Source organism: Populus nigra, chromosome 6 (assembly GCF_951802175.1).
Source record: "Populus nigra chromosome 6, ddPopNigr1.1, whole genome shotgun sequence".
NCBI lineage: Eukaryota > Viridiplantae > Streptophyta > Magnoliopsida > Malpighiales > Salicaceae > Populus > Populus nigra.
Window position 1 is genome coordinate 21,351,699 of NC_084857.1, and position 27,524 is coordinate 21,379,222.

General features: G+C 36.8%; 1 pseudogene; it reads left to right on the top strand.

Moving 5' to 3' along the window:
• The first annotated feature begins 1,317 nt into the window (after window positions 1-1,317).
• LOC133697336 (uncharacterized) overlaps window positions 1,318-27,524 on the top strand; it is a 41,401-nt pseudogene continuing 15,194 nt past the window's right edge.

Sequence of the window (27,524 nt, forward strand, 5' to 3'; positions counted from 1 at the left end):
TAGTTCGGTAATTGGGTCATATCTGGAGCTGTAGATCTTGGATTTAGGTCCATTTTATATGGATGGAAAGATAAGACACAGGCCTACAACTTTCATGTGGAGCCCAAGATTTAACAAGGCCGTTTTCAAGTCCAAATTGTAGCAACAAAGAAGAAGTCCGAATCTGTCTTGCAGCCCAGACACTGTTCAGTGTTCAGCCCATATCTCGAGTTCTAGAAGTCCAAATGATCTCAAATTTTTACCCTGGAAATATGAGACAATTTCCTAGAACTTTCATGATTCAAGTTTGTTCAAATTATGACGTCATCAATGACGTTTTTGGCAGACAAGAAGATAAGAATTGTCACCAAGTCAAGATGTGGCCACCCACTCATCAATTAGTCAACAAATCAATAGTTCCGAATTTTGGCCTATAAAAGGAGGCATTTGCCATTTATTTAGGCATCTTGGTGTTGAGATCAAGATCATGCTCTTGCTTTCTCTCTTTATATTTTGTAATACTTAAGTTTTGCTTATATTAATCTCTTGCTTATGCTTTTCATTTCCTTTCCTTGTTTATTTATGTTTCTTTCTTTCATTATGTCTAGCTAAGTTAATTATGTCAAGGTGAAAAGGGTACACTAATGGTGTAAGAATAAGTATAATATAAACTTAACATGGACCTTAATGTTGGATACTAACATGTTTTATATTTGCTATCTTGTTCACTTTTAATACTTTGCTTGTTAAATGGTTAATCTAGATTTATGTTGTATAACATTTGGTACAACAAATACTTGGTACTTTCATAGCCCATACTGTATGGTATAACCGACACCTGAGCTATGAAAGGAACTTGATTTGTTGTTAACATAAGTTATAATTATGAATGCCTGACAACATTTACAAGTATTAGCATTATTCGAATAAGATAACTAATGTAATCATGTTAACAATTTATAATCCGATTGGAACCTCCTTTGTGTGTGGTTTCCAGTTGAATAATAAGAGTTTATACTATACTTGTTTGATGTACCATTAGTGGATCCTCTAACCTTGACATTTGTTGTTATCATTGTTTAATTCTTACGTTAATCTTTCATCTCAAAGTTCTCATCAACTTCTTCCTCTTCTTCTTCACTATTATTATTATCACTATTATTATTATTATTGTTGTTGTTGTTGTTACTATTGTTGTAGTATTATTGTGGCTTATAATTTATACAAGTAACCTCCCTGTGGTTCGACCCCGGTCTTGCCGGGTTATTTATTACTTCGACACTCCTGCACTTGGGAAAAGACAACAATCTTTTGGTCGTGTCAAGTTTTTGGCGCCGTTGCCGGGGAGGTAAATCCTTGTACAAATTATAGTATTTATTTTATTTTCTCTTTTCTCTTTTCTCTTTTCTTGTATCTAACTTTGTTTCTTTTGTTTTGTTTCTCTTTCTTTTGTTTTCTTCTTCCTTTTATTCTCTTCTTACACGTGCATGAGAGTGTGGTCACGTACATTAAGTGGTAGACTTTGTAGGGTATCCTCATCATTTTCAGAAAATATGGCTGAAGAAGATAACCAATCACTTCATAATGAGAATAATGAGAATATTCGGGTTAGAACTCTTAGAGACCACATGAATCCCACAAGAACAAGTGCACCCTCATGCATAGTTTTTCCTCCTGATGCATCTCATTTTAATTTTAAGACAGGCATTATTCAACTTTTACCATCTTTTCATGGCTTAGATTTAGAAAATCCATACTTGCATTTAAGGGAATTTGAGGAGGTTTGCAACACGTATAATGACTCAAATTGTAGCATGAACACCATTAGATTGAAGCTTTTTCCTTTTTCATTAAAAGATAAAGCTAAAACATGGCTACAAAATTTGAGACCTGGATCCATTCGTGCTTGGGATGAAATGCAACAACAATTTTTAAAGAAGTTTTTTCCATCCCACAGAACAAACTCTTTCAAAAGACAAATCATTACTTTCTCTCAAAAACCAGGAGAAACATTTTACCAATGTTGGGATAGGTATCGAGACTTGCTTAATACTTGCCCCCATCATGGTTTTGAAACATGGAGATTAGTTTCACATTTTTATGAAGGGTTAACTCCTAGAGATAGGCAAATGGTTGAATTGATGTGCAATGGAACTTTTGAGGATAAAGACCCTAATGAAGCAATGGAGTACTTAGATTTGCTAGCTGAAAATGCACAAAATTGGGACACCACAGGAACTTATGAGGCACCAAGTAAAACCCAACCTCATACATCTAGTGGGGGCATGTACAACCTTAGGGAAGATCATGACCTCCAAGCCAAGTTTGCATCTTTAGCTAAAAAAGTCGAAGCACTAGAATTGAAAAGGAGTGGTCAATTAAAATCTGTTCAAGACATTGCATGTCAAATCTGTGAAACCAACGAGCATTCAACCAATGACTGTCCAACCTTGCCTTCTTTTAAAGAATGTCTCCATGAACAAGCCCATGCATTAAACAGTTTTCAAAGGTCCAACCATAACCCATATTCGCAAACATATAACCCTGGTTGGAGAAATCATCCAAATTTCAGTTGGAAGAGTGAGAACAATAATGCTCAAACTTCACAGCCACCGTTTCAAGCACACCCTAATTTCCAAAATTCTCATGGATATGCACCTCCTTATGCTCCCCCTTCTAGAAGAAATCTTGAGGAAACATTGCATGCATTTATGGAAAAGCAAGAGGCAATTAACACTCAACTTGCTCAAAGCATGACAGATTTTAAAGATACTCTTGCAAAATTGACATCTGCTCTCAGTTTCCAAGAGAAAGGTAAGTTTCCATCTCAACCACAACAAAATCCAAAGGGGCAATACAATGCGAATGCAAGTAGTTCGGGAAGCCAACACATGGATCATGTAAAATCAGTCATCACTCTTCGCAGTGGTAAGGTTATTGAAAAACCCATTCTTGAACCTTGTGAGAATGATGATGAATCAATCTCTGAGGGTAAGGAAGGGCTTGAATCTGATCATTGCAAAGAAAAGACTGATTCTCCGCCAGCACTTCCATTTCCTCATGCCATGACTAAACAAAGGAAAGTCAATCACAACTCTGAAATCTTTGAAACTTTCAAACAGGTAAGGATCAATATACCTTTGTTGGATGCTATTAAACAGGTTCCTTCTTATGCTAAATTTTTGAAAGATCTGTGCACTGTGAAGAGAAAACTGAATGTGAAAAAGAAAGCCTTTTTAGCCGAACAAGTAAGTGCTATTCTTCAGAATAATAATGCTTTGAAATATAAAGACCCTGGTTGTCCTACAATTTCTTGCTTTATTGGAGAACATAAAATTGAAAGAGCCTTACTTGATCTTGGAGCTAGTGTGAATTTACTTCCATATTCAGTTTTTCAAAGTCTCAATCTAGGTGAGTTAAAACCAACTTCTGTAACTCTTTTACTTGCCGATAGATCTGTAAAAGTGCCTAGAGGAATAGTTGAAGATGTGTTAGTACAAGTCGATAAGTTCATTTATCCTGTGGATTTTATTGTCTTGGACACACAACCTGTTGAAGCATGCAATTCATTTCCTGTTATTTTAGGGCGTCCATTTCTTGCAACTTCTAATGCATTGATTAATTGTAGGAATGGACTGATGAAGCTATCTTTTGGAAACATGACATTGGAGATGAATATTTTCAACATTTGCAAACAACCTAGAGATGATAATGATTTACAAGAAGTAGATTTTATTGAAGAATTGGTTTATGATCAATTTGAATCTACTTTGAGTAATACTGAGTTTGATGATTTGCAAATGACTTGTTCTCAGGAAGAAATCACGGATGAAAAAGACACCGAAAATGTTGATGCGAATCTTTTGTCAAGAGCGACAACAGATTCGATATCTGACATCACACCAACCGATGATTACTTTCCTGACAAATCCTTACTTTCTCTTAGTTCAATGCCTTGGTTTGCTAAAAATATCAATTTCCTTGCCTCAGGAGACTTGCCAACTCATTGGAGTACCGAAGACAAAGGTAAGTTTTTGAACGAAGTGAAGAAATTTTATTGGGATGACCCTAACTTATTTAAACATTGTCCTGATCAAATATTTCAAAGATGCATTGCGGACAATGAGGTAAGTAGTGTCATTAAATTTTGTCATTCTGAAGCATGTGGGAGTCATTTCTCGTCAAAAAAGACCATTGCGAAAATCTTTCAAAATGGATTTTATTGGCCCACCATGTTCAAAGACACACATGCATTCTGCAAAACTTGTGAAAATTGTCAAAAAGTTGATACTGGTCAAAAAGTTTTGCTTTATAATTCTCGACTCCATTTATTTCCTGAAAAGTTAAGATCAAGATGGAGCGGTCCATTTATTGAGAAACATGTGTATCCTTATAGGGCCTTTGATATTGAGAATCCAAAGAATGACAATGTTTCTAAGAGAAATGGACATCGTTTGAAAACTTACTTTGATAATTTTCCTAGTGAAAATGAATCCATTGGTTTGAATGATCCTGTAGATAAAGGTTGATTATTTTGTTTTTCTCACATTGTTTTTGTGTTTCCTTTTGGTGTGACTCTTGTTTTACTAGTCTCTCATCCCGGTCAAATGGCGGACAACGGTACTCCGTGACTTCAGTCGGTTCTTTCAGTTTCCCATAATAACTGATATCTGTATATATTTGTGCAATTCTTTGCTCTTTCTCTCTTCTTTGAATCTCTTCTCCAATTCTCATTTCAAAATGGACACCATTCTTGAAAAATTGAAAAAGTACTTTCCCGCTCTGCCTCAGAATGCGATTACAAAAATTTACCGTGCTAGGTGTGCAAGATTGAAGTTGTTAATGGATCATGGAATTCCTGAAGATATTCGTTGGCTGATTGAAGCAAAGGTCCGATTATCAGGTGAGTCCTCCAATTCTTTCGTTTCACACATGCCTGGAACAGGTAAAAGCACTTTTGCAAAGAAACGTCGTGCAAAACGACTGAAAGTCTGTCACAAATGTGCCAGATGGACTTGCAATGCAACATGTCGTTCTTTAGGAATGGTATCTATAAACCGTGAAGATAAAATACAATTCATTAAGGATGGCCTGAGTAAGGGGTCTTTAGATAATCTTTTGTTGACCCTTGAGACGCATCCTAGTGGAGATGTGCATCGTGCAATTCATGATTTATGGCCCCATTTTCATAAAGAACATGATAGACTTAGTCTTGGGAATCTGACTAAAAAAGACCCTGTTTGCCAGTTTTTAAGAAAACTGGATGGGAAGCCTATCCCCGACCCATAGAGGGCGTTTAAGCCGTTCTTGGACGTAAAACCAAGGGAATATGTGAGCCACAATCACAACAACCTGTACATACACATGCTTTTTCAAAATAAATAAATAAATAAATAAAGAGAGAGAAAGAGTGTGAGACTCCAGCTGGCCTACATATAGGTGGTATGATTGCATCTTCAATTTCTCATCTATAAAATCTTCTCTTCCTTCCCCTCATTTCTACTTATCCCTTACATTAGACAGATATAGAAGTGTGTAGAAATGGCAGGTCCCTCAAGTTATCACATCAAAAATATTTGTGTTTTCGGTGGATCCAGTCCTGGGAAGGAAATAGCTTTTTTAGAAGCAGCAAATCATCTTGGTCAGGTACTAGCTGAGAAAAAGATTCATTTAGTGTATGGGGGAGGCAGCCTTGGGTTAATGGGGGGTGTGGCGATAGCTGCATTTTTAGGAGGTAGTCAAGTTTTGGGGGTCGTCCCTGAAGCTTTAACAAAAGGGGACATCATTGGAAGAACAATTGGAGAGGAACTACAGGTCTCCACAATGTTTGATCGAATGAATACAATGTTTAACCATGCTGATGCCTTCATTGCCTTACCAGGTGGTTTGGGCACATTGGAAGAGATCTTTCATATTTCCTCTTGGGCCCAACTTCACATTCACCATAAACCTATAGGTTTGCTCAATGTTAATGGTTTTTATGATACTTTGTTGTCTTTTCTTGATCAAGCTGTGGAACAGGAATTTCTAACATCTTCGGCACGACAAATCATAATCTCTGCTGCTACGGCTGAACAATTGATCGACAAACTACAATCTTTCACCCCTGTAATTGATCCTTCCATGAGTCGCATCAATTGGTCAACTACAGAAAGCCGTAAAAAGCTTAGATTGGATTTGAGCCTTCGTTTGTGAATCCTTGTGTCTTTTGGTTTTATTTCTAACATAGTATTTTGTTCTGTTATTTTTTATATTTGTTTAAGTGTGTTTCAGGTTTGTCAGTGTTCGTTGTTTCAGGTGATGTCTTCTATACTCTATCTTTCTACCTTAGAACATTGAGGACAATGTCTCGTTTTGGTTGGGGGGAGAGGGTAGTAGTAATTAAAAAAAAAAAAAAAAAAAAAAAACTAACCAACTAACTGTTTTTGTTTAAAAACCATTGGGCAAAACTGTTATTACTAAGATGGTAGAGTAAGGGGGAATGACTCTTGAGACGCATCTTAGTAAACATTTTCTAATGGTTATTTGCAATATTCATAACAAGGCCTATTAGAATACTTCTTGAAATATTCAGGTTTACAAACTCTCGCATTGTTATCACTTAATTCTGCTCATATACTCATTTAACAAGTATTCGTAAACCTTCATTTTCACACACACACTTTAACATAAGATTGTGGGTTGCACATTGGATTATTACATTATTTATGTTCTTTTGTTAAAGGTAACAACTAAGGGATAGGGATAGTCTATAATTTGCAAAAAAAAAAAAAAACAAAAAACAAAAAAAACAAAAAAGAAAAAAAAAAGAAAAAAAAGAGAAAAAGAAAATGATGATAATAAAAACGTAGATAAGTTTGATTTCGTAGCCTCCCTAACCTAAGCAATTAAGCCCGAAGGGGTGTTTTAACACCTAATACCCTAAAGTCAACTGACTTGGGAGCTATTGGCCCAAAGCTTGTTACATGGGTTAAGGAGAAAAGCTTAAGGGAATCAAACATTGCACTATCTACGTATCAGTATCTGCAACCCGAGTTACTAAGCTCGTAGGGGTGTCTCAACACCTAATGCCCTAAGATCAACTGGTCTGGGAGTCATTAGCCGAAAGCTCGTTACATGGGTTAAAGATGCATTGTGTTTTATGTTATATGTATAGATATTAAAAAAAAAAAAAAGAGTAAAGTAAAATAAAATAAAATAATCCCAACCCAAGGAAGTTAACCTTAAACATTAGAACAAAATATTGTTTTCTTCCAACAAAAGCCCCATCATCTATGTTTCATACATTGAGCACATAACAAGGAAGGTTTATTAATATTTTGTTTAAGAGGTATTGAGCAGATATATAAAATTTAATGAGAGTTTGTTTATCTGGATAGATTAATGGAAGTTGAATGATGAATGCCTTGTTTTGTGGATTTTGCAAATTGTTTTTCTATTTTAACGCTTTAATTACTAGGGACTAGTAATAAGCTGGTTGGGGGGTGTGATTAGTACTTAAAAGTGCATTTTTATCAAGGTTTTATATCATCATTTTGCACTTGAAGTATCAATAACTCCTTAACTAAAGCGTGTTTTATAATAACATATCTAATTATATAAGATACCTTTAATTTATGGTAAATGTTCATCTTAAATGCAGGCCTATCACATAAATGAAAGAATTGATTGATGAGTTGAAGTACTGAAATTGAAAGGACAAAAAGATGGCCAAAGAGATGCTGGTGCAATCCAAACTGGAACACAATTCGGTAATTGGGTCATATCTGGAGCTGTAGATCTTGGATTTAGGTCCATTTTATATGGATGGAAAGATAAGACACAGGCCTACAACTTTCATGTGGAGCCCAAGATTTAACAAGGCCGTTTTCAAGTCCAAATTGTAGCAACAAAGAAGAAGTCCGAATCTGTCTTGCAGCCCAGACACTGTTCAGTGTTCAGCCCATATCTCGAGTTCTAGAAGTCCAAATGATCTCAAATTTTTACCCTGGAAATATGAGACAATTTCCTAGAACTTTCATGATTCAAGTTTGTTCAAATTATGACGTCATCAATGACGTTTTTGGCAGACAAGAAGATAAGAATTGTCACCAAGTCAAGATGTGGCCACCCACTCATCAATTAGTCAACAAATCAATAGTTCCGAATTTTGGCCTATAAAAGGAGGCATTTGCCATGTATTTAGGCATCTTGGTGTTGAGATCAAGATCATGCTCTTGCTTTCTCTCTTTATATTTTGTAATACTTAAGTTTTGCTTATATTAATCTCTTGCTTATGCTTTTCATTTCCTTTCCTTGTTTATTTATGTTTCTTTCTTTCATTATGTCTAGCTAAGTTAATTATGTCAAGGTGAAAAGGGTACACTAATGGTGTAAGAATAAGTATAATATAAACTTAACATGGACCTTAATGTTGGATACTAACATGTTTTATATTTGCTATCTTGTTCACTTTTAATACTTTGCTTGTTAAATGGTTAATCTAGATTTATGTTGTATAACATTTGGTACAACAAATACTTGGTACTTTCATAGCCCATACTGTATGGTATAACCGACACCTGAGCTATGAAAGGAACTTGATTTGTTGTTAACATAAGTTATAATCATGAATGCCTGACAACATTTACAAGTATTAGCATTATTCGAATAAGATAACTAATGTAATCATGTTAACAATTTATAATCCGATTGGAACCTCCTTTGTGTGTGGTTTCCAGTTGAATAATAAGAGTTTATACTATACTTGTTTGATGTACCATTAGTGGATCCTCTAACCTTGACATTTGTTGTTATCATTGTTTAATTCTTACGTTAATCTTTCATCTCAAAGTTCTCATCAACTTCTTCCTCTTCTTCTTCACTATTATTATTATCACTATTATTATTATTATTGTTGTTGTTGTTGTTACTATTGTTGTAGTATTATTGTGGCTTATAATTTATACAAGTAACCTCCCTGTGGTTCGACCCCGGTCTTGCCGGGTTATTTATTACTTCGACACTCCTGCACTTGGGAAAAGACAACAATCTTTTGGTCGTGTCACTTCGCTTGTTTCCTGGCAAGCTTAAATCACAGTGGTCAGGACCATTTACAGTTGTTAAGGTGTTTTCTTATGGAGTAGTGGATGTCACGCATGATGAAAAGGGAACATTCTTAGTGATTCTCTCCCCCTCGTCTCTATTTCCTGTTTCATCTTCTTGCATGCAAAACATGCACTATGCACATTTCTGCAAGCAAGGAAAAATATTTGCCATATTTGCGTTGAAAAACCGGGTATTCTAAATGCGAAATTGATATAATGGATTGGTTACTATGCATGAGCACAGTAACCAGCTAATTATAATGGATTGGTTACTGTGCATGGGCACAGGAACTAGTCCGGGTTGGATCACCAGCCCAGTCCACGTAGCTGGGCTGAGTCCAGCCTAATATAACATAAATTGTATTTTATTTTGGGTTGATCTTGGCCCAGTTTCTTTTTGGGTCGGGTCCGGCCCATTCCAAAAAAATTTAAAAATATTTTTCAAAAAAAAATTTGTGATTTTCTCGTGTATTTTTGTTATCCATTATGGTTAATATCGGTTTGTATTTTTATACCGTAAAGATACAAATCCATTATTAAAATACCTGGTTTTCGTCGAAAGAAAAAAAATTTGTTTCATGCATATGACCAAGTCTCTCAAAGCTAAAAAAATCATATTGTATTTTCATAAAACAAAGAAAACTTCAAAAAAATATGTTTTAGGATGCATTTTGGCATTAATAACTAGTTTATTAAAGACACGAGAACTTGGCCAATATTTCAAAAAATCCAAATTTTTTTTTTTTTTTTTGTTTTAGTATCAGGGATTATGAATTTATACGTAAAACATATTTCCGATTTTAAAAAGGTAGTTCTTTTGCTGACGTTAGAACGACTAGGTTTTACTTGATAAGATAAGGATCTCCTTACCGAGGAGAACTTTTCTTAAATCGTAGACGGACCAACAATTAGACATACGATGAAGCCTTAACATATATCAGACAATAAAACAATGCAGCTTACCTTAGGTAGGGTGTAGTTGGGGTGTTAATACCTTTCCTTTACGCAACCAGTCCTTGTACTCGATCTTTGAGACCAGTTTGGGTTTCTAATGACCAAATACTAGGTGACGACTCCCATTCTATTTTCCACTGATAAAAGACAAAAATTCCTTGTCTTTCCATATTTGCTAGATAGATACCATATACATACCTGAGGGTGAACAATCATTGGGACATCGTACACCTGTGACACAAGGTTCATTGTAATTTCTATGGAAATTTCAGCACAGTCTCCCTATACTGGAAAGTCTCAAGTTATCGACCAACAACCTGTACACTTCTATTAATCATTATTCAATCACGACCCAATTGTCCTGGGTTTTAATCCAATATTTATCGCTCCAACCACAATTTCTCAAATATCTATATTTTAAGAATAAGTAAATAAGAAAAACACACATGCATGACAAGTATGAATACATGATAGTATAAATTACATTCAAAAATTCAATTTACAAGATATTATTACAATCCAAGTCATAATAGTTTCTTGAGATATAAAATACACAAGCACTTGTTTAGTTCTAAATGACACAAAAGATAGAGAACCTAAAATATTAATCTTGTTGTGAATATGATGGACCTGGAACAAACATAACATTGAAAAATAATTATATTGAAAAGCAATACAAACATTAGTAATAAAACAATATATATTCAAGGCTACAGGCTATCATATTCTTTACAATTTTTCATCTGATTCCATTTTTAATACTTCTGGATTCATTAACATTTTCCTTTCCATCCCTAAATTTCCCGACCAATATCATGTGTTAATGTTGAAAGACAATTCCTTCAAAAATGCTAATACTAATTTGTTGATATCATCAACTATCCTCCACAGGATTACTAATGAAACCTCTTCTTTCCAAAACCTAAAAATATGTAATTCTTTTTTTGTATATGACCAAAAATACTAAATTTATTTTGAGCATCTTTTTAAAGAAAATTTTAAACACTTTTGGCATTGTTTACAAAAATATATTGCATTAGATTTGACAACAAGTGCATAAAATTCCAATGAATTTTGACTTATCTTTAAAAATATTTTTAATTTTTTTGGCAAGAACATATTATTTAATTTTAATATAAGGATAAAAAATATCGTTAGGGGGTTATTATTAGGGATAATAATATTAATAACTTTTAAGAAAGGACAAAAAACATAAAAGGGGTTAATATTCCAAATATTATTAGGGATAATAATTTTATTACTCACTTTAATATAAGGATAAGAAACTTATATGAGGTTAATATCCAACATATTATTATGAATAATACAACTCATTTACTTCTAATATAAGGATAAAATCTAGAAATAATTTTATTTGAAATATTATTAGGAATGATGCGACAATCAAAAAACATAATTTTATTTTTCCCTCGGAAGAAGCCTCAGCAATAATTGAGGATATTTCACCTTGCCATACCAAATTCTTGACTTAGAAAATTAGGATTTGTTCATCATAGCAGACCCGTCATAGTAAGTTAGTAGAGATAGACTTCATTAGACAATAGCAAACAAATAAAAAACGATGCACCTTACCTCATCTAAGGCGCATTAGGAGTGTTAATATCTTTCATTTACACAACCAATCCCTTACCTAAAATCTCTTAAAATAAACTAGTTAGGTTTCCTAGTAGCTATAGTACCAGGTGATGACTTTCCAAACAAACCAAAAACCATTCCAAAAGACACTGCCCGAGAATTGTCGTTGTGACATTGCTCTCGTGAGGAGGATACGACAATAATGGTAATCAAATCTAATAAAAATCAAACATTTATCAGCAATCAAGTTCATGCCATTGATCAATGCACCTAAAAATGCGAGCAATAATCACATATTTGTCAACCTATAACACATCAAATATAAACCTATTTCTTGAATCAATGTAAAACATCAAGCCAAAAAATAATCATGCTCGGAATAGAATCGAATCCAAAACCAATCCAAATTATATTCCAAAATGTAAATGCATTACTGTTTCAAAACAGTAATCAGGCTACATCATAAGAGCTTATGCAATCAAAGGAGCCCAGCCGGGTCAGTGGCTTGGGCCAGTGACTAGGCTGGGCCGGCTGGGCTTAGTCCAGCCCATATGGGCTGAGCTGGGCCCAACCCCAAAAATAATAAAAAAAATAAAAAATAAAAAAAAGAGAAATAGAAAAATAGAAAAAATATGTTTAAGCATGAATAAAAATAATATAAATTTACCGGTTTATTCACCAGCGCCAGAGTCGGGAGTAAAATACTGGTTTAAGTTTATATTATTTTTATTTATTATATTTTATTTTATTTAACAAGAAAAAATATATGTGCATGTATGAAAAATAAATTTATTTATTTATTCACTGACGCTAGAGTCAGGAATAAAAAACGCTGATTTAATTTTATTTTTTTTCATTTACATAAGAAATAGAAAAATATGTGAATGCGTAATAAAATGAATTTAGTTTATTTGTTTATTCACTAGCGTTAGAGTCAGGAATAAAAAAATATATTAATCTAAATTTATTTTTATGGCTACGTAATAGTTACCAACGCCAGAGTTGGAATTATCCGTAGTCAAATATTTACTGACGCCAGAGTCAGGAATATTGTGAATAAATTATCAGAACGTAAACCAATAAAAAATTTAGCATTTTAAGACAAAAAACAGCAATGCAGTTTGCCTTAGGTAGAATGTTTAAGGGGTGATAATATCTTCCCTTTTACGTAACTAGTCCCGAACCATAGAATCTCTGTTGACCAGTTAGGGTTCCTAGTGACCATAATACTAGGTGGCAACTCCCCAAGCAAAACATTTTTCCCCTAAAAGAACAAGATGCCAGAAATCTGTTCTTTTTCATATTCAAGAATTATTTTTAGGGCCGCCGCGATGTCGAGTGCGACAGAATGGCAACTCCACTAGGGAAATTAGGACTAAGCTGTGTTTGTTTTTGTTTTTTTTGCTAAATATGTTTTTTTTGTTGTTAGTGTTTATCAAGTTTTTTATTTTATTTTATTTTATTTATTGTTTATTATTATTTATTATGTATTTTTTGTGTATTTTATTTTTATTTATTATTTTTTTCTCTTTTCAATGTTTTAGCACACATAATTACTCATATTTTTGTGAATATAAGGCCTTCACACATCATTCAAGCTCATTTTATATATATATATACATGTGGTACCAACCTTAAGATAAGTGGAGGAGTAACGGCACCCCAATGGCTTTAGCCTGGGTAAGGCTCGTGAAACTATCCAACTCTCGCATGATTTGTTTGCTCGGCAGTGGTTGATATGCCAAACTAATTTTACTCAGGGCCTCTATCTTCACGCTGCTTGTAAACCTCATATCAACCTTTTGAGGACGATCACTGAGCACGCGAAAGACCTTTGAGACTAGATAGCAAAACTACCCAGATGCATTTAATGACTAGAACATATTTTTTAGGTTAGTCCCTGTATAAATTCACTAAGATAAGCATAACATGTAAGCATTTTCATTACAGGACTTTCGGGTGACATAATGACTGTTATTCGTGAGGTAACAACTGTTGAGTACGGACTCGAATCTGAATCCTTGCAAATGACCGAGGGAGACTGCCTTAGACCAAATGCCGGTGAGACACCGCTACTCAAAGATGTTAGGTGCTTAATAAATGACACTAGCCAATTGTTTTCACTCACTAAGTATCAGATAGATGAAGCAGAATTTGCTATGAAGTATGGGAGAATTTTGCACCTGTTGAAAGTGCCAGTTTTGCCATCAGCTATAAAAGCCATGATACATTTTTGGGATTTCGATTACCGTCATTTCACTTTTCGAAATGTCAACATGACACCTACCATTAAAGAGTATAGTGTGTTGACTGAATTCCCCGAGGATGCCTACAAAGTGTACTTTCGCCAGAGAATTGACGACACCATGGATGCGCTTGCCAAACTGCTAGGAATCCCTCAGCTAATACCATATAGAGAGAAAGATAACTCTGGGGGTCTGAGATGGAAACAACTAGAGGAGTTGCTGATTGCTAAAAAGGCTAACCCAGGTGCTAAATTAGAGAAACATAGAATATTGGCTTTGGGAATATTTGGTTTAGTTCTATGTCCCTCTACTACGGGAATTATCAGTTTGTAAGCTGCTAACTTGTTTGTGGAATATGAAAAGACAAAGATCAACCCGTGTGTCACAATTTTGGCTGAAACCTTCCTATCTCTTAGTCATTGCAAGAAAACGGGTAAAGGTTCCATGAGGTGTTGTGTCTCTTTACTATTCATCTGGTTGGTAAGCCATATAGAAACGGAGACGCCAATATTCAATAATTTCTGATGGTTTGACCAAAAACCACTCGAATTGTTCATATCAAAAGAATGGGAGAGTTTTTCTAAAGATGATTGAAGGGTAAAATTGCAAAGGCTTCCATTAAGCGTTTTTAACTGGAAAGCTCCTTCGATGAGGAATATGACAAGCCTGATGAGTTGTGGAGAAAAGCCTTGGGTACCATTAATTGGAGTAACGAGATACATCAGTTATGCACCTGCTTTAGTTGCAAGGCAGCTTGGAGGCATACAAAGTGTTCCTAGGACAATTGACATAGCTCAATTTACTGGGGTCTATAAAGGGGCCGCCATGGAAATGTTAGAAAGCATTAAGCAGGATTGGAACTCTTTGTTGCTGATAAAGGAGGAGAATGGATCAAGGAATCCCACAGTTAGTGAAAAATACCCCGAATGGCGTGACAGAAGAGTTTCCGATATGGTAGAAATTTCAGAATCCGTGGGCACCCGAAGGAAGAGGGTGAGTTGTGAAGAAGAACTGAGAGAGCAAGTAAAACGATTGCAAGTCGAGCTTAAAACGAAGGAAGATTTGAGACTATCATTGGAGCATCAATTAGCCGAAGAAAAAGCTATGAGGAAATTGGCTGAGGAAGAAAGGGACTCGTTGGGCCGAGATCGGATGAAAGCAATGAACGACTTAGAATCCCTAAAAGTCATCAATGAGGAGAAGATGCTTCTGGTGGAGAAGGCCTATTATTGGGAGGAATTGGCCGTCAAAACTCAAGTTGTGTCAAGCAAGCATTTAACAGATATAAAAGAACTCAAGAGCTAGTTAAAAGATGTGAATTGGAGTTGGTTAAAACCAAGAAGGTAGTCAAAGCCACCCAGAATGTGAGAACTGAACTCAATAGTGTTAAAATTGAAGCAAAAGCATTGAGGACAAAGTTGGCAAAGGGAGAAGCAAAGACCGAACAATTGCTAGAAAGTCAGAAAATGATGGAGAGTCACATTCAAATATTAGATACTGCTAATAATTCTCTATCCAGAAACAACTTGATCCATACTGAAAGAATAAGGGAATTTCAAGAGCAAATTGACCGAGTTGCGGTCGAGGCTCATTGGCTAAGAGTGGAGGCTCGTCAAGTTGGAGGGGACATCGTGAAGTATCAAAGGAGCATGAATAACACCGATATGTTTCTAAAAGCTATAGCTAATAGAGGCAGTGCCTTTCCCCCTGTTATAGATTAAGATGAATCATTTGTTGTAATGAAAGTTTTTATAGGTTAAAAAAAAAAGGCGGAGATCTTTATTTATTATTCAAAGTGTGTATACAAGGCTGAAAGCTCAGATGGTAAAAGGTTAAACAGATATCCTCTCGGCATTGCAATAAGTATCAGATGTAGATCTGACCACGCTCCAAAGAATAACGGTTGTTATGTGACCCTCCCATGAAATAATCCATACGCAAAATGTTGCATTCACATTCATGCATTTTTGAACATACACTTATGAATTGTCATAATGCTACACACCAGGTGAAATATAGGTCCCTCATTAAAACACACTCATAACACACGGTTGTGAAAAAAAATGGAAAATGAGGAAAGAACTCAATTGGATGCTCAACATCAAAAGGAGTTGGACGGTCTGAAGGAAGATGTCGCTAGGCTTACTAGCTTACTCGAACAAGCCTTGAGATCTAAGTCAGGAGAAGGGACATCCTCCCAACCAGCATTTACCGCTCTAATACCACCGACGCCTCTGACATTCTTCAACCTGCCAAACATGGGGGCAAGTGGATCTTCGCATGAGCCCCAATATGCTACGCATTTCCCAGCTCAACCTATATACCCGATGAGGATTCCTCATGCTGATGAGTTAACCTTGGAGGGGTCTTCTAAGGACAAAATGATAGGAGCTGAAGGTTTGGAGAAGTGGACTGCCCTAGAGGAGAGGGTAAGGGCAGTTGAGGGAAATCATTTGTATGACCCGGTGAAAGCCACCGAGATGTGTTTGGTACCTAACGTAGTCATTCCTAAGAAGTTTAGGGTGCCAGAATTCATCAAATACACTAGAACTCAATGTCCAATAACCCACCTTAAGTCATATTGCAATAAGATGGCAGAGGTAGTGCAAGATGAGAAGTTGTTAATCCATTTCTTCCAGGATAGTTTGAGCGATGTCGCTCTCACTTGGTACATGCGTTTGGATAACACCAAGATAAGGGGATGGAAAGACCTAGTCGATGCCTTTATTAAGCAATATAAGTTCAATATAGACATAGCCCCTGATAGATCAAGCTTGCATTCGTTGAAGAAAGGTCATAAGGAATCTGTAAGGGAGTATGCACAAAGGTGGCATGAAACAGCAGCACAGGTTAATCCACCATTATTGGAGAAGGAAATGATAGGTTTGTTCTCCAATACTTTTAAGGCACCATACTTTGAGTACATGGTGGGAAGTTCTGCACAAAGCTTCTATGATTTGGTTGTTATAGCTGAACGAATCGAATAGGCCATTTGAATGGGTCGAATAGGCCATTTGAATGGGTAGGATCACAGACCCAAGTGAAAAAAGGGGTTTTGTTGGACGCAAGAAGGAGGCTAATGTCCATAACGTCGAAGGTGAAGGTAAGGGAAGAAAGCACAACTTCAAGCCACTTATGACCATTCCTCCCACATCCAACGTAAATTTCACTTCGCCTTACCTAAAAAACCAAACAAATACCCAAAATATCTCGTATCACCAAAGGAACACATTTCACCCATGCAGAAATTTCCCTACAAACCAAGAAGAACTGCCCCCACTTCCCATACCTCTTAGTGAGATGTATCAAATATTGCTCAACATTGGCCAAGTAACACCTGTTCCTTTAACACCCTTGCAACCACCTTTTCGTCAATGGTACCGACCAGACCAAAAATGTGAGTACCATGCTGGTATCACCGGCCATAATATTGATGGTTGTTTGGCTTTCAAAAGGAGAATCCTCCAACTCATCAAAGCGGGTTGGATTTCCTTTGATGATTTTACGAACGTTAAATCCAACCCGCTACCACACCATGCTTCTGGAAGTGAAGGGGTGAATGCTTTGGAAGAAGAAGAGAGGGGTACTAATGTCTTAAAATTGTCAATGGAGAGATTGTACAAAATGTTGGAGCAAACTAGGTACCTCCAAACACCCATCAAAAAGCAAGCCGCAGAGCATAAGGGTGAATATTGTGAGTATCACCAGTATATGGGACACCATATAAACTCTTGTAAAGAGTTTCGGGTGAAAGTAGAAGACATGATGACATTGGAAGTGTTGAGGATAGGGGTGCCTGGAGAAAACCTAGTAGGAACCATGACTGGCTTCGACAAGAAAATTGAAGTCTGTAGATATCAACCAACGGAGGGAGGACCCCCAAGAATGATTTTGGCTAGACCTACAAGCACAGTTAGTGGAAAGTATAATGCCATACCTTATAATTATGGTTATTCTTTCCATACAACGAGACCGGCTCCTACTTTTCATGCTGAAGTTGGGGGTTTAACCCGAAGTGGAAGGTACTATACTCCTGAAGAGCTAGAAGACCAAAGGAGGGCAAAAGGAAAGAATGTGGTGGAGTTGGCCAAGATGGATGAGGTCAACAAACCAGTGAGTGATGAGGAGGCTAACGAGTTCTTGAAGCTAATGAAGCATAGTGAATACAGTGTGGTGGACTAGTTGAAAAAGACCCCTGCCAGAATCTCTCTATTATCATTAGTTTTGAGTTTAGAGTTGCATAGAAACACTCTCCAGAAGGTCCTTAACGAAGCATAAATTCCTCAAGATATCACACAGGATTCTATAGAACATTTGGTGGGAAGGATTCAAGCCACTAACTATCTCTATTTCATAGATGATGAATTAGATCATGAAGGAACTGGTCACAATAAGCCATTATATATCACTGTGAAATGTAAGGATTGTGTGATCGCCAAGGTGCTGATAGATAATGGTTCCGCTTTGAATGTGTTGCCAAGGCATGTGCTTGATAAAATGCCAGTTGACGTCTCTCATATGAAGCCAAGTACCATGACGGCTAGAGCATATGATGGTTCGCCAAGGCCGATTATGGAAAATATTGATGTTGAGCTTGTAATTGGCCCCCAACCATTCCAAGTAACTTTACAAGTGATGGATATTCATCCCACATATAGCATATTGTTAGGAAGACCTTGGATCCACGCCGCACGAGCCGTTGCATCCTCATTACACCAACGGGTTAAGTTTATCATCAATGGGAACTTGGTGACAGTAAAGGTTGAAGAGGCTTTAACTATGGTGAGAAACATGTCAATTCCTTATATAGAGGTTGAAGAAAGTAAGGACGGAAACCTACATGCATTTGAGGTAGTAAATGCTGAATGGGTACCTGAGAATACAATGCGAAGGAAACCAGACGTTTCTGAGGCTGCAAGGATAGCTGCTAAATATTTTCTGAAGCACGGACTGCCATTCTGGTATGACCCTATCATAGGAATGCCTGAGAGGATCAACGTAATAAAGATGAAATGCACTGATTAGAGGTTCGGTTTAGGTTTTAAACCTAGGAAGGAAGATTTCAAGAGAGCGGCTGAGTTTAAAAGAGAAAGGAGAATGGCTCGAATCGAAGGAAGGGAGCCTAATGAGGGCCGAATCCAGATCCCTCCAATCCACATAACATTCCCACGACCTGCACAAGTGATCAATACTGGAGGTGAAGTTGAGAGGATGAGCAAAGAATTTAGCGGTGCTACCATCCACTATCTGGAAGAGATCAACAAACAAGAACCCCAAGGAGGTTTGGAAGATGAAGAGAACCCCTGTGAAGAACTACCCCAACTGACTGTGAGTGCTCTAGAGGATGGTCTACCTGAGTTTGTGAGAAGATTAGCTGAAGGGGAAGAGTTGAACAATTGGGAAATTCAAGAAGTCCCAATTATCTTTAAAAAGTAAATATCTGTTGATTGCTTGCTTTTCATGTTTTGCTGCATTTTGTTTGAATAAATTTGCGTTGCCAATAATCGTGGCTCAAGATATTGGCAACAAGATTTTGTTTTGAGCCCTTCTATCATTTTAAGTTTTAATGAGATCATGCTTTCTTTTTCCCTTCATCATGCCTTCTAGTTTCACCTTTTCCATTATGCACTCATAACAAAGGCACTTTCCACTTTTAGGGAATCTGAAAGCGGGACAACGATAAACTTACAAACCCATTACATTGAGAATAATTGGCCTAATTTTGATAAAACTATAACTTCAATGGATGAGGAAGAAGACGGTGAAGACGACATTGAGGAGTTCAAAGAGCTTATAAAACAATCCGAGCATGCATGGGAGCCAGTAAAAGAGGAATTAGAATTAATAAACGTAAGTACCGAGCATGACAAAAAAAAGTTGAAAATAGAGATGTTGATAACTACAGATATGAGGGGTGAGTTGGTCGCCCTCTTGCGGGAGTATGTGGATATTTTTGCTTGGTCATACGCTGACATACCCGGTTTGGATACTGAAATAGTAGTGCATAGGTTACCTTTGATTGAGAATTGCCGATCAGTCAAACAGAAGCTATGAAGGACAAGACCTGATGTATTGCTCAAGGTAAAAGAAGAGATAACAAGACAGTGGGATGCAGGTTTCCTGGAAGTAGTAGAATATTCTGAATGGGTGTCTAACATTGTGGCGGTTCCCAAGAAGGACAACAAAATCAGGGTGTGGGTGGATTTTCAGGATTTGAATAGAGCAAGCTCGAAGGATGACTTCCCGTTACCTCATATAGACGTGTTGGTGGACAATGCTGCTAAGAGTTCCACTTACTCTTTCATGGATGGTTTCTCCGGTTATAATCAGATTAAAATGGCTAAAGCAGATAAGAGAAAGACGACATTTATCACCCCATAGGAAACTTACTGTTATAAGGTGATGCCACTCGGATTAAAGAATGTTGGAGCAACATACCAAAGGGCAATGGTAGCACTTTTTCATGATATGATGCACAAGGAAATTGAGTTCTACGTGGATGACATGATCACGAAGTCCAAGGATGAAGAAAGCCACATCCCAGCTCTGAGGAAATTGTTCAAGAAGTTGGAGAAAATATTAGTTGAAATTGAATCCTGCAAAGTGTACATTTGGGGTGAAATCAGGCAAATTATTAGGATTTGTGGTAAGTAATAAAGGCATAGAAGTGGACCCCGACAAAGTAAAAGCCATACAAGACATGCCCGCTCTAAAGACTGAAAGAGAAGTTCGAGGCTTTTTGGGGCGCTTGAACTATATTGCCCGTTTTATCTCACAACTTACAGTCACATATGAACCAATTTTTCGATTACTCCGAAATAAGAATCCTAGAACATGAGATGAAAATTGCCAAAAAGCTTTTGATAAGATCAAACAGTACTTATAAAAACCACCATTGTTGGTACCGCCCGTGCACGGAAGGCCACTCATCCTGTATTTAACTGTGACCGAATCAGCTATGGGTTGTGTGTTAGGGCAATAGAATGAATCAGGAAGAAAGGAGCACGCCATCTACTATTTAAGTAAGAAGTTCACCGAGTGTGAATCCCGTTACAGTATGGTAGAGAAGTTATGTTGTAGTCTAGTGTGGAGTGCGAAGAGGTTGCGACAATATATGTTATACTACACTACCTGGTTGATCTCAAGAATGGACCTACTGAAGTACATCTTTGAAAAGCCATACATGTCGAGTAGAATAGCTAGATGGCAAGTACTGCTGGCTGAGTATAACATCATCTACATGACAAGAAAATCAGTAAAAGGAAGCACAATTGCTGATCATTTAGTCGATAATGCTATTGAGGATTATAAGCCATTGAACTTCGACTTTCCTGATGAAGATGTGCTAGTAATGGAGAAGGAAGAGAAGAGTGGTTGGTGGGCCATGTATTTTAACGGCGCAGTAAATGTATCGGGCAACGGGGCAGGTGCTGTGATAATTTCCCTACAAGGAAAGCAATATCCTATCTTGGTAAAGTTGCACTTTAGTTGTACAAACAACACAGCTGAGTATGAAGCTTGCATCCACGGATTGGAAGCTGCATTAGAGAAGAAAGTAGGGAAGTTAGAAGTATATGGAGACTCAATGCTAATAATCTGTCAGGTAAAAGGTGAATGGCAGACAAGGGATGGAAAATTGAGACCATACCAGGAATACCTCTCCAAATTGGTTGAAAGCTTTGATGAAATAGAATTTACTCATTTGGGGAGAGACAAAAATCAGTTTGTCGATGCGTTAGCTACCTTAGCTTCTATGGCTATAATTGATTGTGGTGCCAAAATTCAGCCTGTAAACATCGAGATCAAAAATTCTCCCTCTCATTGTTGTTCAATAGAAGAAGAAACGGACAAAGACCCATGGTACACGGATATAAAAAGATTCATTCATCATCAAGAGTACCCGTCAGGAGCCTCGAAGGTAGATAAAATGACCTTGAGAAGAATGGCCATGGAGTACTACATAGATGGGGAGATGTTGTATAAAAGGTCATTTGATGGGACTTTGCTGAGGTGTCTGGGTGATCTGGAAGCCAATAAGGCCCTACAAGAAGTGCATGGAGGGATTTGTGCTACCCACGCAAACGGACACATGATGGCTAGGCAGATGCAAAGAGCAGGTAATTTTTGGCTGACCATGGAGAAGGATTGCATAAATTTTGTCCGAAGGTGCCACAAATGTCAAGTTTATAGCGACAAAGTCAATGCGCCTCCTACACCCTTATTTAACATGGTGTCTCCTTGGCCCTTTGCAATGTGGGGAATAGATATGATTGAGCCTATTAATCCAAAAGCCAGTAACGGACATCGTTTTATCCTTGTAGCGATTGATTACTTCACCAAATGGGTAGAGGCTTGCTCATATGCCCATGTGACTCAGAAAGTGGTCAAATGGTTCATCGAGAAAGATCTAATCTGTAGATACGGTGTACCCGAGAGAGTAGTGACTGATAATGCTCAAAACTTCAATGGAAAGATGATAGCTGAGCTATGCATGAAGTGGAAGATCAAGCATTCCAACTCGTCCCCTTACAGACCTAAGATGAAAGGCGTCGTAGAAGCTGCTAATAAAAATATAAAGAAATTTTTTCAGAAAATGGTGATTACTTACAAAGATTGGCATGACTGGCTTCCTTATGCTCTCCATGCGTATCGAATAGTAGTGAGGACATCAACCGGGGCTACACCATACTCTTTAGTATATGGAATGGAGGCAGTGGTACCATTGGAAGTAGAAATTCCATCTTTAAGAGTCCTCATGGAATCTGGACTCGAGGAGACTGAGTGGGTCAAGATACAATATGAGCAGCTAAATATGATTAGCAAGAGAAGGTTAGCAGCAATTTGTCACCACCACTTGTATCAAAGAAGGATGGCCAAGGAATATGACCGAAAAGTTCGACCAAGAGAGTTCAAAGAAGGAGATTTAGTATTGAGGAAAATTCTGTCACTACCATGAGAAGATCGCAGTAAATGGGCACCCAATTATGAAGGACCCTATAAGTGAAGAAGGCATTTTCATGAGGGGCGTTGATGCTAACAAGAATGGATGGGGAAGACATAGTTAGGCCTGTAAACTCAGATTCTATAAAGAAATATTATCCATGATATACAAGTCTTTATCAAATCAATAAATAAGATTGGGCCAATGATTTCTCTTTGCATATTTTTTTTGTAAAAGGTGCTTGCCAAAAAAAAACCCAAAAAAAAAATACCTTTACAACCTCGCATGATCTCATAGACCTAATTGATCTCTTTTGCCAAAATCCATTTCCCTATTGGAGTTTTGAAAAATTGATCTTGCATTTTGATTCCGAAAATAATTTGATGTTTATCCAAAAAACATATTTTTAACATTCTACTTGTAGAATGACAAGTAAATCAAGCAACTCCATCATTGAGGTGGCTAAATTATAAACAAAAAAAAAGAGAGAGAAAAAAATATGAATAAACACCCTTACCCCATGACTCTTGAATCATGTGTTTTTAAATGTATAAATAATGGTATGTAGTGAACTCGTTGCTTGTGACCCTTGAAATGCATCTTTGCAAAGACCAAACCATCACACTAGATGAGATCAAAGTTTATTGATCTTAACTGCTTGCACTTGAAATGAGAAAAGGCCATCTTTGTTATTCCTTTCATGTTCTGAAATAAGTACATCCTTTGCGATCCCTTTTTGAGCCTAAATAATTTTTCTTTCATGAAAAAAATCTCGACTAGGATCACACCCCACACTTGGGGGCAAGTGAAATTTCAATGATCAAGAAAGATAATAAAACCGTGAGAAAGCCAAAAGGCAAAAGAGCCCAAGAAACTCAAATGCTAGAGGGCATGCCCAAATCACAAGAAAAAGTGATAACCAAGATAAAGTGAGTATGCTCTAGCAAAGCAATGTAAAAGAAAAGGAAAAAAGAAAAAAGAAAAAAGGGCAAATCAAATAAGAGCGGCAAAAGAAAATATGAATGACGTCAAGAGTCAAACTGCTGATAATGATCCTCAGTCTTTGAAACCCTAAAACACTCTTTGAGCCTTATGAATCCTTTTCTTTCATAACCAAGAACCACAGCCTACGTTACGTGCCTGTAGAAGTCCTTTCTAATCAAGCAAGCAAGCAACCTAGAACAATAAACAATGCTCTCAAAATGCAAAGAATACTTTTTCATAAGATTCATGACATCAAGAATAAACTACTCATTATTATTCATGCTGATAAAAATGAATGTTCAAAAAGAGACAAGTTTTTCTCATACAAAATCTCGAGTTTTTTTTTCTTTCTCTCAAGCCCTCCACTTTGAAAACCTATAAAAACAAAAGGTCATCTCATGATGTATTTTCACCAAAGACCTCATTGCCAAACACAAGAGCAAATAATCTCTTTTCCAAAAAGAAAATAACCACGGAGTTGCAAGATTTCAAAAGCAAATTGTTTTAGACTCACATCCAAATAACTTTTGTTTTCAAAATGCAAGATCAAGATTTCAAGATTCATTCTAGACCCATACTCCTTCACCAAAGTTGTCGCACGTGTTACGGCGTCGCGGCGAGTTTTCCACTTTATCTGGAAAGTGTGTATGGTATCTATCTGGCAAATATAGGGGGACAAGAAAAGCTAGTCTTTTATCGGTGGAAAGTGGAATGGGAGTCGCCACCTAGTATTTTGGTCACTAGGAACCCTAACTAGTCTTAGAGATCTGGCACGGGGACTGGTTGCGTAAAGGGAAGGTATTAGCACCCCAAATACGCCTTACCTAAGGTAAGCTGCATTGTTTAATTGTCTGATAAAAAGCTAAGGTGTTATTGTATTTCTAGTTGTTGGTCCATCTATGGTTCAAGAAAAATCCTCCTTAATAAGGAGGTCCTTATCTTATCGGGTAAAACCTAACCGTTCTAATGTCTATGTAAAAAAACATATTTTTAATATCAGGAATACGTTTTAATATCAGGAATACTAAAAAGACAAGATTTTTTTAGAATTTTTGAAATATTGGCCTAGTTCTCATGGCTTGAATAAACTGGTTATTAAAGCCCAAATGCATGCTAATACATATATTGTTTTGAAATTTCTTTTGTTGTGTGAAAATATAATGTTATAATATTTATATATATATATATTGGAGAGACTAGGCCGTATGCATGAAAACAAAACATTTTTTTTTATGTCTCGACGAAAACCGAGTATTTTAATACCGGATTTGTATCTTTGCAGTATAAAAATACAAACCGATATTGATCAAAATATAGTAATAAAATTACAGAAAATCGCATATTTTTTGAAATGATTTTTGAAGAATTGTTTTTGATTTTTTTCTGGTTTTAAAACATGTATACATATATAAATAGTACAAAACAATATAATATATAATATATAATATTAAATGGGTTGGGCTGGGCCGGCCCAACCAACTGGGCCTGACTCAGCCCCAAAGGTGTTGGGTCGATCTTGGCCTAAAATGGATTGGGCCAATCTCGGCCCAACAAAGTCTGATATTCTCTTCTGGGCCAGACCCGGCCTAGAAGGCAGGAGTGTAGGAGTGTCGAAGTAATAAATAACCCGCCAAAAACTTGACACGACCAAAAGATTGATGTCTTTTCCCAAGTGCAGGAGTGTCGAAGTAATAAATAACCCGGCAAGACCGGGGTCGAACCACAGGGAGGTTACTTGTATAAATTATAGATAACAATAAAACAAAAGTAATAATAACAACAACAACAACAACAATAATAATAACAGTGATAATAATAATAGTGAAGAAGAAGAGGAAGAAGTTGATGAGGACTTTGAGATGGAAGATTAACGTAAGGATTAAACAATGATAACAACAAATGTCAAGGTTAGAGGATCCACTAATGGTATTTCAAACAAGTATAGTATAAACTCTTATTATTCAATTGGAAACCACACACAAGGAGGTTCCAATCAGATTATAAATTGTTAACATGATTACATTAGCTATCTTATTCGAATAATGCTAATACTTGTAAATGTTTTCAGGCATTCATGATTATAACTTATGTTAACAACAAATCAAGTTCCTTTCATAGCTCAGGTGTCGGTTATACCATACAGTATGGGCTATGAAAGTGCCAAGTATTTGTTGTACCAAGTGTTATACAACATAAATCTAGATTAACCATTTAACAAGCAAAGTATTAAAAGTGAATAAGATAATAAATATAAAGCATGTTAGTATCCAACATTAAAGTCCATGTTGAGTTTATATTATACTTATCCTTACACCATTAGTGTAACCTTTTCACCTTGACATAATTAACTTAGCTAGACATAATGAAAGAAAGAAACATAAATAAACAAGATAAGAACATAAGTAAGATAAAAGTTAACTAAGTAAAGGAAAGGAAATGAAAGGCATAAACTTGATATTAATGAAAGCAAAGCATAAGCAATACAAAGAGAGAAAGCAAGAGCATGATCTTGATCTGAACACCAAGATGCCTAAATACATGGCAAATGCCTCCTTTTATAGGCCAAAATTCGGAACTATTGATTTGTTGACTAATTGATGAGTGGGTGGCCACATCTTGACTTGGTGACAATTCTTATCTTCTTGTCTGCCAAAAACGTCATTGATGACGTCATAATTTGAACAAACTTGAATCATGAAAGTTCTAGGAAATTGTCTTATCTTTCCAGGGTAAAAATTTGAGATCATTTGAGCTTCTAGAACTCGAGATATGGGCTGAACACTGAACAGTGTCTGGGCTGCAGGACAGATTCGGGCTTCTTCGTTGTTGCTACAATTTGGACTTGAAAACGGCCTTGTTAAATCTTGGGCTCCACACGAAAGTTGTAGGCCTATGTCTTATCTCTCCATCCATATAAAATGGACCTAAATCCAAGATCTACAGCTCCAGATATGACCCAATTACCGAACAGTGTTCAAGTTTGGACTGCACCAGCATCTCTTTTCTAAGTTTGGCCATCTCTTTGTTCTTTCAATTTCAGTACTTCAACTCATCAATCAATTTTTTCATTTATGTGATAGGCCTGCATGTAAGATGAACATTTACCATAAATTAAAGGTATCTTATATAATTAGATATGTTATTATAAAACATGCTTTAGTTAAGGAGTTATCGATACTTTAAGTGCAAAATGATGATATAAAACCTTGATAAAAATGCACTTTTAAGTACTAATCAGTCGTCCCCTCACTGTCTCATTGTTTTCCCTCCTCCTCCCTCTCTGCCCATTTTTTCTTTAGTTCTGTTCTCCTCTGTTTTCGTTTCCTCCTTCTGTTTTTCACGGGGCTGTTGTTGACTGAGATGGCAATGGCAGCTGGTGGCGGTGGAGAGGAAGTGCTCTGTTCCTGGTGGTGTTGCTGCGGTTGGGAAGAAGATGGTGAGTTGTCCTTAGTGTTGGGCAGTGCCTTGTAGCTGTTTTCTTCGCCTGCGTAGAGGTGCAGGTTCCTGTTTTTCTTCGATGGTGACACGGCGTGTGGCTGGAAGATGATGAGCTGAGGAAGGATGGTGGTGGCGTGGGCAGTGCCGCTGTGATAGTGGTTGGTGGCTGAGGGAGCCCGGTGACAGCAGCTGTTCTTTCCTCTCTGCAGCGGCTCCCTCCCTTCTATTTTTTGCTTTGTTTCCTCTGTCTCTGGTGTTTCCTTCTGTCAGCGGTTCAGGGGAGGCTGGTCTGGGGCTCCG